At 40.4% G+C, this 12,833-nt stretch overlaps 1 protein-coding gene across 1 annotated transcript in view; it reads left to right on the top strand.

Annotated features, from left to right (window-relative positions):
* The first annotated feature begins 300 nt into the window (after positions 1–300).
* dyrk1b (dual-specificity tyrosine-(Y)-phosphorylation regulated kinase 1B) overlaps positions 301–12,833 on the top strand; it is a 55,094-nt gene continuing 42,561 nt past the window's right edge. Inside the window, exon 1 of the mRNA XM_052066553.1 lies at positions 301–1,207. The gene's annotated coding sequence lies outside the window, so the exon portion shown is untranslated. The remainder of the gene's footprint in view (positions 1,208–12,833) is intronic.

Raw genomic sequence — 12,833 nt, forward strand, 5'->3', positions numbered from 1 at the left:
TAGTTTGTCAATCTGATGAAAGCTACTTGTAAGACTGTTTAACGACATATGCTCTCTGTAAATGAGACCCATTTTCATGTAGTGGAACGTTGTTGCTGTGGAGTTTCCCCCCAATGCAAGCTAATATGGTGGTTCAGTCATTGGAGGTACAGAAGACGTCCATCAAAATCGTCCCCCTAAAGTTCCTTGTCATCTCTGCAGAGCCATGACAACACAATCGAAGCCCACAACGTCACTATTTTGGAACGTTGTGACCTCTGACACTGAGGACTTGTTGATTGGTTTTAAAATGCAATTTACAACATGAACTGAGCAGGCTTTTAATCGCTCCCAAACTTTTTCGAGCAGTAGGATTGACCATGATATTTTTGCGAACGGTTTTGTTAATGGGCTTAATTTACTGAACATCCGTTACGATCGAACACATTTCTCGGAATCTTGCAACTGAGCCGTGGATTTGTTTTGGCAGCCATTTTGTGGGAATTTTCTCTGGAACGCGCGGGACCGTGCTTGCTTGGCATCGGGAATGCGCTCCCAATGCAGCCCCTCTCCTTCGACTGATATTAACATCACGGAGGGGCTGTCCAGCCCACAGCTAGCTTTAGCCGTGCCTACCAAAATTACGGGAAGTTTTTTTCCTTAATCTTTGCTTTTATGGTCAGTCAGTCTATTGGCTAACTCCTAAAGGCTAAAATGGGATGTATAAGCTGGCTTCCACTTTAATTCCAATGTCAATGTTTTATTAGCTTGCGTGTCAGCTAATAGCTATCCAATGTTAGCCTTTCACATAACTTAAATAAGCTAACGGAGTCATGAACGAAGTGGTTCTTGCTCTTATCGAATAATGATTTAATCGTACGTGTTCACTGGAAACCCTTCCAAGGAGATTACATGGACAAACTGATAGGATAGGGTTCGAGGTGTACGTGGTCGAGGCGGTGGGCTGCTCACCTCCCCTAAGGCACGGCTAAATGAGTTGCGCCGGTTAACAGCCCCCTCCGACACGCTCCATTCGATCTCCAAAGAATAAGAATTAGACGGAAATCAATATCCTCGGGATTTATCGTTAGTGCATTCTGTCGTGTATTGGGATTTCTCTGGCGGAAGACAGGCAACTGGGGAGGGGGACTCCGCTCTTGTGGACGGGGGGAGAGTGGGGTTCTGAACATGGCTGCTTCGCGGAACTTGGTTCGACACACCGCCTGAGGTAAGCAGTTGCCGGTCTTCGTTTTCTCTTGGTCATACACTTGCATGGGACATTGGCTGAGTGGCTCTTAGGCGCGTTTGAATATTTGTGCGCGAGTCTTGACGATCAATGAGGGGCTTATCAGCAATCGGTAGCATCATGTTACTGGTCCCTGTCAGTCGGCCTCTTGTCATCTCTGGCACTGATCATCGGAAGGGTCATGTTCATGACGGAATGGGCTGGATGTGATACAACAGATTGCTTCGGACAATATAACTCGTTAACTCCTCGGACTTGACAGTCTCGTGTAACCAATGAACCAGAGACGCGTAATATGATAAATGACTGTCACCCAGATTCACGTCATGCGGTGTCCTCTAAGATTAGCTATATTAACGCCGCCTCCATGCCGTTAATTGTAAGACTTTCTCCTGGCTAACCTACTGGTGAGTGGACTGAGCGAGTGGTTATAGCAGCACGTAGTCTGATTGAACCACCCGTGTGTGCGTTCAGGCAAGTTTCAGTCAGATCGTGATACTGCGACCTGCCTCAAGTTACAACGCACGACACCAGGCGTGGAAGAGGTTGCCGGCAGAACAAATCGGAGGAGGAGATGTGGAATTGTGAATTTTAGCGTCGTGGGTGGCTAAAATTGGTGGTCCTGTGCGTAAGATGGCAAAAATGATTGATTTGGTATTTTGGAGCTTCTTGATGTGTCACGTATGAGCCACACAGCTCCCCGGCTGTCCTCTGTACATTCCGCAGCATTTCATCTGCTATGGCAGCTAATTGCTAGTTGCTAGCCTAGCAACCGCATCAGCTCCAGCCCCTACCCTGCCCTGGAGTAGAGCCGGGAGATGGTTACTCCATGTACTTGTTGGAAGGCTGCTTGTCTTGGCCATTCCTGATGCTCACTGAGATTTCTGAACATAAATCATTGCACAGTGCAAGATGCTGCAACGCATATTCGTTTGGGTATTCTCAGCTAACCCAGTTTGTACTTAACAGCCTTGCTTGCTATCGGCTTCTTGGTTCATCCCGTTTTATTTTATTGCACTAATGTTTGTCAAGGGGAGCGTAGGAATCATTCTGATCGACGTGCAGTGTATTTCCAAGTTGCACGCTACACACAGAACCAGACTACAATCCACAGATGGGAGAGCTGTCAAGAGTGACCTAACTGTGTTCACTGGGTTTGGTGCCTTGCTCACAGACACATTGACACTTGAGGAAGCTGACTAGCAGCCGTTTTTTTTGTAATTGTCCATAATTTGGGGGATTTGAACTTTCCAAATGACATCCAAAGATGTGCTTTCTCTAAGTTCTCTAAGTCGAGTGTCATTGGACTGCTAGTCCAATTCATGGTGATATTTGTCAATCAACTAGTAATATCATCATTATAATGTACTTATAAACACTAATCAACATGTTCAGAGAAATGCTGGGTTTTTGTTTAGGCCAGACTCTTACTGCAGTGTGAGTTTTAGATTCTCCACACTCTGCTGTAATATTACACACCATCTTGAGTTTGTAGCTTGTCTTTTGACAACAAACCATCATTTAACTCGATTACTGACATGACAGGATTTACACTGTGCACAGTGGAACCTTTTAGGTCAAACATGATCCACAATCAAATCAACGTGATTTGTTCCAGGGTCAGACTGGTGCTCTAAGAACATTTTATTAAGGATGTTTTTAGGGCATTTTTACTATGTATGATGATTGCCATACCGTTTACATCCACTGGTAATATTAATAAACATCCAAACAAAAACTAATAATGAGGACATTCGAGGTGGCATGTGTCACATGTGCGCCTAATACATCTCTTTTTAATGTTTGGCACACAAATGAAAAAATAAGTTAACACTGTTTAAAAAAAAATCAGTTTTGGTCATCTTACACAAAATTATTGTAACATTCAACGCTAATACACTAATTCCGTTGCCTGTTGGTGTGTATTTTATTTTCTCATGTTTTTCTTTTAACTAGTTGTATTCTTTCTTTGGAGTAAAGCCCTTTTTGTAGTTTGTACAGTGTCTTACCAGTTTGGGATGACTGTTCTTGGGATTGATATGTTTCAATTGGCAAAAGTACACTCAACAAGTCAAATGTACTACAGTATTTCTAGTATCTGGTCAGCCAGAGTTCCAAATAGTGTTGAGCGGGTATATTATTGTTGTGCCATTCTTACGTGTGGATACACAAACTGTAAAAGACAAAGCATACACCCACACAGGCTAATGTTTGCTTTGCTTTACTCCTCAGTCTCCACTTTGCTGCAGTGGTTTGTTTTTTAGTTACCTTTTTCTGATCACCAATAAAAGGAGTCACATGCCAAAAAATAAATACAGGACCCTAGTAGTTCACTGTTGTTGTTCTTTCTTTGCTTGTTATATTTACGTTCATTTTAAAACAGCTGTAGAGTGTGTCTATGATTGAATAAGGTGAACATTTTCAATCTACACAAAAGTAAAACTTAAAATAAAAAAATAGTTTGCGGGGCTAACTTTGTGCTAAGATCAAATAATACAATTATTTGCATGTGTTAAAAAAAATCACCAAGAAACAGTTGGAGTATACAGTGAACCCTTGTTTATTGCGGGGGTTACATTCCAAAAAGAATTGAAATGAATTCCATGAAGTAGTCGGCTTTTTTTTTTTTTTTACAATTATTATACAATACTGTACTATAGAATAACAATTTAAAAAATGAAAATCTGAACATTTTTGTACAAATAACTATGATCATTTTTAGAAATACTTTAAAATAATACAGTGGGGGCGGCCCGGTAGTCCAGTGGTTAGCACGTCGGCTTCACAGTGCAGAGGTACCGGGTTCGATTCCAGCTCCGGCCTCTCTGTGTGGAGTTGGCATGTTCTCCCCGGGCCTGCGTGGGTTTTCTCCGGGTGCTCCGGTTTCCTCCCACATTCCAAAAACATGCGTGGCAGGCTGATTGAACACTCTAAATTGTCCCTAGGTGTGAGTGTGAGTGCGTACGGTTGTTCGTTTCTGTGTGCCCTGCGATTGGCTGGCAACCGATTCAGGGTGTCCCCCGCCTACTGCCCGAAGACAGCTGGGATAGGCTCCAGCACCCCCCGCGACCCTAGTGAGGATCAAGCGGCTCGGAAGATGAATGAATGAATGAATAATACAGTGGTGCCTCTACCTACGAACGTCTCTTCATATGAAATTTTCAAGTTACGAAACGTCTCTTGTTACGAAAGAAATTTAAAGACACGAAAGCTAAAAATACAGAATCGCCTGTTTCTTGAAGCTCCGAGTTTCCTGAACGCAACATACTTATAGCTGCTCTGCCTTTGGCTATTACCGAGCATCATCCTGGCATCCCATTGGCTAAGAGGGACTTCTCCCGAATGTGTCCATGTGTGTAGATCAGTAGTCCCCAACGGCCGAACCGCGGACCGGTACCGATCTGCAGGGTATTTGGTAACGGGCCGCACAGAAAGAACTTTCCTTAATTCCGTTTTATTTATTTCGGAATACGAAAGAGGTTTTATTTTGAAAAATTACCGGATTCTCCGTTACATCCGTCTGTGTCACGCTTTACTCATATCAAGCCACGCTTCTCCGTCACGTGACCGATTACGCTAAAAACAAAAATGCTGGAGATCGCAAATGACGGCGGCCTTAAAAGTACGTTCGAGATAACTGGATTAAAGTTATGGCTGAATACTCTGAGATCACCACAATAGCACTGTTACAAATTTCCGACATCCTACCTGTGTGAGGTGTGGGGTTTCTGCAGCACGGGGGGTGTGGTGAGTCGTCATTCTCATGCCTTTTGAATTTGCGTTGGATCGTATTTTGAAGGCATTATATATTACCATAGCGATCAGTGTTGCGGCCAGATTAGACGTTCCTTGTGTTTATTATTATATTTCGAAAACACGACAGTTTTCATGCAGCTCATACCATATTATTTTGTTGTATTAATCCGCCACATCTTAAATGCTGGTCCCTGAAAATATTGTCTGACATAAACCGGTCCGTGGGGCAAAAAAGGTTGGGGACCCCTGGTGTAGATAGATATGTGTTTATGCAGCGTCCTCGTCATTTGCCCCTCAGGTCATGAGGTGTTCCGACAGTTTTACGTAAATGTGAATCACCTAGAAAAAGTGTTCACCAGTCGGGTGATCGCTCAGAATGCTGATGTTTTTGAAAGATTGTTAAAAGCTGACAAAAGCAAACGTCTTTGGATCAGTTCTTTCCAAAACGCCAGGCAAAAACCACTTCTGAGAGAGAACATGAACTAAAGACGGCAAAAAACGACGAGGATGCGGTTAAAAGTTAAATAACCATCAGTTTTTATTCTTTATTTGTTTTTTACATTATGCACAACTATCATTTATTGTGCAGTAATCTAATTGTAACATGTATTTGCTCCATATTTTGATACATTTTTATGCTTTAGGAATCATTTTTGTCTGAATTTTGTTGGGGTTGGAATGAATTAGGGCATTTACATGGAAAAGGCGTGTCTACTCCACTGTAGGGTCGTTTTCGACTGTAGGCTGTGGTGCCAGTGCCTTTTACCGAGAGAACTACATAGCTATGGGTAATTGTTGGGATACATTTCTGATTATTATTATTATCCATCCATCCATTTTCTGATCCGCTTATCCTCACAAGGGTCGTGGGGGGGGGGGGGGGTCCTGGAGCCGTCTTCGGGCAGTAGGCAGTGGACACCCTCAATCGGTTGCCAGCCAATCGCAGAAGCATTTTAAAACGGTACACGGACGTACGATAGTTTCTGCACTTAGCACGCTGCATCCCATGTCTCTGCGTCAGGTCTCTACAAAGGTAGGCAGTGATTTCCTTTTCACAAACTCTTGTGAGTTTGTCTACTTTGTTTTTCTTTTTTGTTCATGTTAGGGGCCGTTAGGGCTGTTGCTCATCATGGCGCGCGCGTGTGTGTGTGTGTGTGTGTGTGTGTGTGTGTGTGTGTGTGCGCGCGCGCGCGCGCGTGCGTGTGCGTGTGCGTACACACACGGTAACGGGTCAATCATGGGTGGTTCATTGCTTGTAAAATAGATATTCATAAAAGGCTGGGCACCACTGCTATATAGAGAAGAGACGTGGAGACATGTGTTGACATTGGTCTATAGTCCCTAAGCCAATCAGCATGCAGAACATGATGCACTGTAAAAACAAAACAAACAAATAAACAAAAAGCATTAAAAAAACTGCACTCAAAAAAAAATCTATGAAACAGTGAAGCTGTGAAAGGTGAAGCACATTATAGCGAGAGTTCACCGTATACATTTTGCATATAATTTACGACTGTAAATAAAACAATGATCCACTTTTCACCATTTGCATTTTGTAGGGCACTTTCTAATTTATTCTGGCTACAGGGAGTGACAAAAACTGATTCGAATTGGAAAAAACTATCTATCTATCTATCTATCTATCTATCTATCTATCTATCTATCTATCTATCTATCTATCTATCTATCTATCTATCTATCTATCTATCTATCTATCTATCTATCTATCTATCTATCTATCTATCTATCTATCTATCTATCTATCTATCTATCTATCTATCTATCTATCTATCTATCTATCTATCTATCTATCTATCTATCTATCTATCTATCTATCTATCTATCTATCTATCTATCTATCTATCTATCTATCTATCTATCTATCTATCTATCTATCTATCTATCTATCTATCTATCTATCTATCTATCTATCTATCTATCTATCTATCTATCTATCTATCTATCTATCTATCTATCTATCTATCTATCTATCTATCTATCTATCTATCTATCTATCTATCTATCTATCTATCTATCTATCTATCTATCTATCTATCTATCTATCTATCTATCTATCTATCTATCTATCTATCTATCTATCTATCTATCTATCTATCTATCTATCTATCTATCTATCTATCTATCTATCTATCTATCTATCTATCTATCTATCTATCTATCTATCTATCTATCTATCTATCTATCTATCTATCTATCTATCTATCTATCTATCTATCTATCTATCTATCTATCTATCTATCTATCTATCCACACATACATATGTTACCAATCATTTCATTTTAAATGTACCATCCTTGAAATGCATCACACCCAGTATATCAACATACATATTGAATTGTCTTGAATGAGATTAACTTGAATAGTTTGGGTTTTGGAGAACTTTTACATATTATTAAACATGATAAACACTACAGCCGTAACATATCGAATCCCTCTGAATCGAACCAAATCTAATTGTTACACTTGAGAATGTACCTTTCATGAATCTTATCATAGCCCATGTATTTAGATACCTATCGAACCCTCTTTTATTGGCTAAGTGCACCTCCCTAATTCTATCAAAGGTTTTCAGATTTTGAAATATTAGTTAACCCAATGGGCGGCCCGGTAGTCCAGTGGTTAGCACGTCGGCTTCACAGTGCAGAGGTACCGGGTTCGATTCCAGCTCCGGCCTCCCTGTGTGGAGTTTGCATGTTCTCCCCGGGCCTGCGTGGGTTTTCTCCGGGTGCTCCGGTTTCCTCCCACATTCCAAAAACATGCGTGGCAGGCTGATTGAACACTCTAAATTGTCCCTAGGTGTGAGTGTGAGTGCGAATGGTTGTTCGTTTCTGTGTGCCCTGCGATTGGCTGGCAACCGATTCAGGGTGTCCCCCGCCTACTGCCCGAAGACAGCTGGGATAGGCTCCAACACCCCCCGCGACCCTAGTGAGGATGAAGCGGCTCGGAAGATGAATGAATGAATGAGTTAACCCAATGTTGACACAAAATAGGAGGTAGCTTATACAATCATTTGCTAATGAGGCATCAGTGGGATTTGCCCCAGCTGTACAGGTTAGCTCTGTGAACCACTACCCTACCAATGCCTGCCGCATTATGTAATATTTGTTTTTCTGTGCACCAAGTCACCCACTAAGTCACCATCTAATATTGGTCACGACTACTTTGCACATTTGTACCTCTTCCATCACAGGAGATGCTTCCTTAAAATGTGCCAGTATTGTACAGTCATGCCCTAACTATTTATGAATTATCGCATGGCCGATTTTTTTTTCTTGCATTGTATTGTTGGCTAAAATTTTACTTTGGAGCGAGCCTCAGATATACAGCATCTCGAGTGAAGTGGGAGAAAAAAGGGGAGGGACACTTACAATGGACTTTTATCTGTTTATTGAATGGACAACCAAGTCCGCTCCTCAAGAGACCCTACCGTGTCTGTTTTATATAGTTATTTATATAGTTTCCCTCCACCAACACACCTGATTCGAATGATCAGCTCACCAGCAAGCTTTCCTTCCAGAATCTTGATAATGGTCCTTATCATTTGAATCGGATGTGTTGGAAGATGGAAACATGTAAAACAGGCTGGATAGGGTCTCTTGAAGCACCACTGGTATCAAAGATTTTTATCGTAGCTGAATGTGGTGAAATTTATTTATTTAATATTATTGTATTAGAACGTTTGGTATTTATTCAAACTCAACAGATTGCAGCTTGCCACATGTATACAAATTAAATATTGAAAATAAATAATATTAAGGCACTACATTTAAGTGCAAAACCAAGACACAGATATAAACTCAAATATAAAAAGATAAAAAAAAGGAAAATCTGGCCACTTAGTTTGAGTAATTCTCTGTTTTTGTATATGATTTCACAGTCAACAGAGATTTTGTCCAACTCTGCAACACTCAAACATTCAGTAAGAACAAACACAGTTAACTATATTCATTTATTGCTATACTTTATGTGCACATCGTTCATTCCCTGGGATGAAAATACTTTTTTTCATGCAATTAGGCCAGGAGAAGCACTTGAAATAGGCCTGAAAGTTTTTACCAGCTTATATGACTGAAATGTTTGGACGGAAGCACGTGTGCTCATACTTTTATGACTGAATACACCGAGTCAACGTAAGTACATTTCCAGGTACACATCCTTACTCCTCTCTTTCTGTGTAACTGAAAGTCAAGTCATTGTTCCCCACATCATGCACTGTCACGGTATCATGAAACAAAATTCACACCAATCATCACCAGAACCAACACAAAACACAGCCAACACCAAGTAAAAAGCAAGGTTGGGGTGATCTTAATTCACTTACTTGGTATAATGCATTTTAATTCGCCATTGCTTCACGTGTCTATTCAAATGATATCTAAAAATCACCATGGCATGTTAATGGAACACACTACATTGTTCCCAGGTATGATTGTGAGTGTGAATGGTTGTTCGTAAACGAGGCCTAGTCCAAAAATTTGAATATCATGAAAACGTTGATTTATTCCAGTATGATTATTCAAAAAGTAAAGCTTTTATAATGCATACATTCATTCCAGACAGACTTATACATGTCAAGTATTAATTCATTTTAATTTAGATGATTATTTTTTTAAACTAATGGGCAGCCTCCTCGCTGCCCAGCTTCAAAACCCTCCTTAAAACTCACTTGTATTCTTTGGCATTCGACTCAGCATGACTTAGTTTTGTTCTTGGTTTTACTGTTTGGTGATTTCTACCGCCTTTATTACCGATTTGTCAATTTAACATGCGTTGACCTATTGTGCATGTTAAATTGCTCCATGTACAGCACTTTGTATGCAGCGATGGCTGTTTGAAAGTGCTCTATAAATACTGTTGACTTGACTTAATAACAAAAACCAAATTCACGATCTCAGAAAATTTGAATGATACTTAAGACTATACAAAGAAAGGACTTTAAGAAATGTTGGCCAATCGAAAAGTATAAACTTGAAAAGTATGTACATGCACAGCATAGTTGTAGCTCCTTTTGCCTGAATTGCAACGTGGCATGGAGTCGATCAGTGTGTGGCACTGCTCAGGTGTTATGAGAGCTCAGGTTGCTCTGATAGTGGCTTTCAGCATCTTCTGGCGTATCGCATCTTTCTCTTCACAATACCCCATAGATTTTCTACGGGGTTATGGTCAGGCGAATTTGCTGGCCAGTCAAGAACAGGAATACCATAGTCCTTACACCAGGTCCTGATCGCTTTGGCACTGTGCGCAGGTGCCAAATCCTGTTGGAAAATTAAATCTGCACCTCCATGAAACTGGTCAGCAGCAGGAAGCATGAAGTGCTCTAAAATTTCCTGGTAGACGGCTGCGTTGACCTTGGACCTCAGGAAAACACAAAGGACCAACACCAGCAGATGATATGACACGCCAAACCATGACTGACTGTGGAAAAATTAACACTCAAGCAATGGATTCTGTGACTCCCCTCGCTTCCTCCAGACTATGGGACCCTGCCTTCCAAAATAAATGCAAACTTAGCTTTCATCAGAGAACATGACTTTGCACCACTCAGCAGCAGTCCAGTCCTTTTTGTTTCAGGCCCAGGCAAGATGTTTCTGACGCCGTTTGTTGTTCAAGAGTGGCTTGACACGAGGAATGCGACAGCTGAAACCCATGTCTCGTATACGTCTGTGCTTGGTGAATCCTGAAGTTCCGACTCCAGCTGCAGTCCACTCTTTACTTTGTTAATCTCCCCCACATTTTTTAATCATTTTGTGTCATGATCTTCTCCAGGGCGCGGTTGTCCCTATTGCTTGTGTACTTTTTCTACCACATCTTTTCCTTCCTTTCGCCTATCAATTAATGTGCTTGGACACAGAGCTCTGTGAACAACTAGCCTCTTTTGCAATGACCTTTTCTGTCTTGCCCACATTTGTGCAAGGTGTCAATGATGGCCTTTCGGACAACTGTCAGGTCAGCAGTCTTCCCCATGATTGTGTCACCTACAGAACTAGACTGAGAGACCATTTCAAGGCCTTTGTAGGTGTTTTGAGATAATTGGCTGATTGAAAGTGTCACCATGTGTCTTATATACTGACCCCTTTCACAATTTTCAAATTTTATGTGCGGAGAATCTTAAAAAAACTACTTTTTCAAAAATAATCCTATAAATTTAAATGTATTAACGCTTCAAAATGTATCAGTCTGTGTTAGTGATGGGTCCATGAGGCCTCATGAGGCGTGTCGACACACTGACACACTGTTGATACTGTGCTGATACTGTGTCACTGACCACTGCCACCTGCTGGACCTTCAAGATCCCTGCAGCCAACCCACTTAACAGACTGAACTGACTGATAAATTGTTTTGTATATTGAACATATAAAATATACAATTCGGTAATAAATTGGCAAAAGGTGAAGGTAAGATATAAAAAAGGAAAAGAAAATAGTCATCATCACAAATATGTGTTCAAAGGAGTAGAAAGAAGCAAAAAACATACCCCCGAGTCCTACCCCTTCTTATATATGAATTGATCATTTTTCTAAATAGGAAAGAAAGTCTAAATATCAACAAATGCTTTTACCCTTATGTATGCTGTACTAATACATTTTTACAACATTAGGTTTGTATATATAGTACATACTCTTTAGAGCACATGTATATGTCGATTTTCTCATATTCATAATGGATGCTACATTTCATTAATATATTAAATAATCTCATCAATGTATTTCTGATGTATTGCTATATTTCATGAGTATCGAATTTATCAGCTTAATTCTGATTTGTGTAGTTGTCTTGTACTACTCTCAAATTCATTTTTAATCTCAGCAAGAGAGTTCCTCATTTTACTGGTCCGTTTCAGAATCATTCCACAGATTTACACCTATTACAGATACACTCCTTTGTGTGATGTTCGTTCGTGTTTTGGATTTTTTTGTATAGATTAGTACCCCCTAAATTATGACAACTTTCTCAAATTTTAAAAAGCTTCTGGATCTTTTGGCAAAGGTTATTATTGTGTGCTTTGTACATTAATTGGGCGATTTTGAAGTCAATCAGGTCATGAGATTTCATTGTTTAATTTGATAAACAGTGGATTTGTGGGTTCCGTCCATTTGGAGCCAGTGATTGTTCCGATTGCTTTGTATTGTAGTTTTAGAACAGTGTTTTACTGGCATTTCCCCATATTCCCACACAATAGGTCAAATATGGAAGTAATAAAAGTATAAGGTGTACAAGGATCTCTTATTCAGCACATCTTTAGTTTTTGGGAGGATCCCTATGGTTTGGGATATTTTTCTTTTATTATCTATTATGTAGCTGCCAGCACGGTTTTGCATCTACAACTGTTCCAAAACATTTTCATAAGGTCATTCATCGATTTGATGATGAAGTGTATACAATATCATTCACATCCATGCATTCATTTTGCAACATTCAATGTGTTCAAATAATGTGAAGATCATTTGAATGAGGATGCTTGTGGGCTTTTATTTCACAAATTTTTATTGAGAAAAATAAGATGCTCCAATGTTTTAAACTTCAGCCTGTTGCGTCTTTTACAAGCGATTTCTCCTGCTGTGGAGAACACACGCTCACAAGGGACGGATGAGGCTGGCGTACAAAGGAACTCCTTTGCGAGGTGGGAGAGGTTTGGGAAAGAAGTGTGTTGGTCCTTCCAGTACAGCTGCTTCCTGGAACCTTGATTGTCAAACATGGAGTGGAGAGTCAACCAATAATAATTACTGATTGTCAATTAATCATCAACATAGCAACCGTGAAAAGATGAGTGAACGTTTGTATACCTGGCGTAATACTGGGTGTATCGCGAACTTCATTCTCATGCTTGGCC

Source organism: Hippocampus zosterae, chromosome 5 (assembly GCF_025434085.1).
Source record: "Hippocampus zosterae strain Florida chromosome 5, ASM2543408v3, whole genome shotgun sequence".
Taxonomy (NCBI): domain Eukaryota; kingdom Metazoa; phylum Chordata; class Actinopteri; order Syngnathiformes; family Syngnathidae; genus Hippocampus; species Hippocampus zosterae.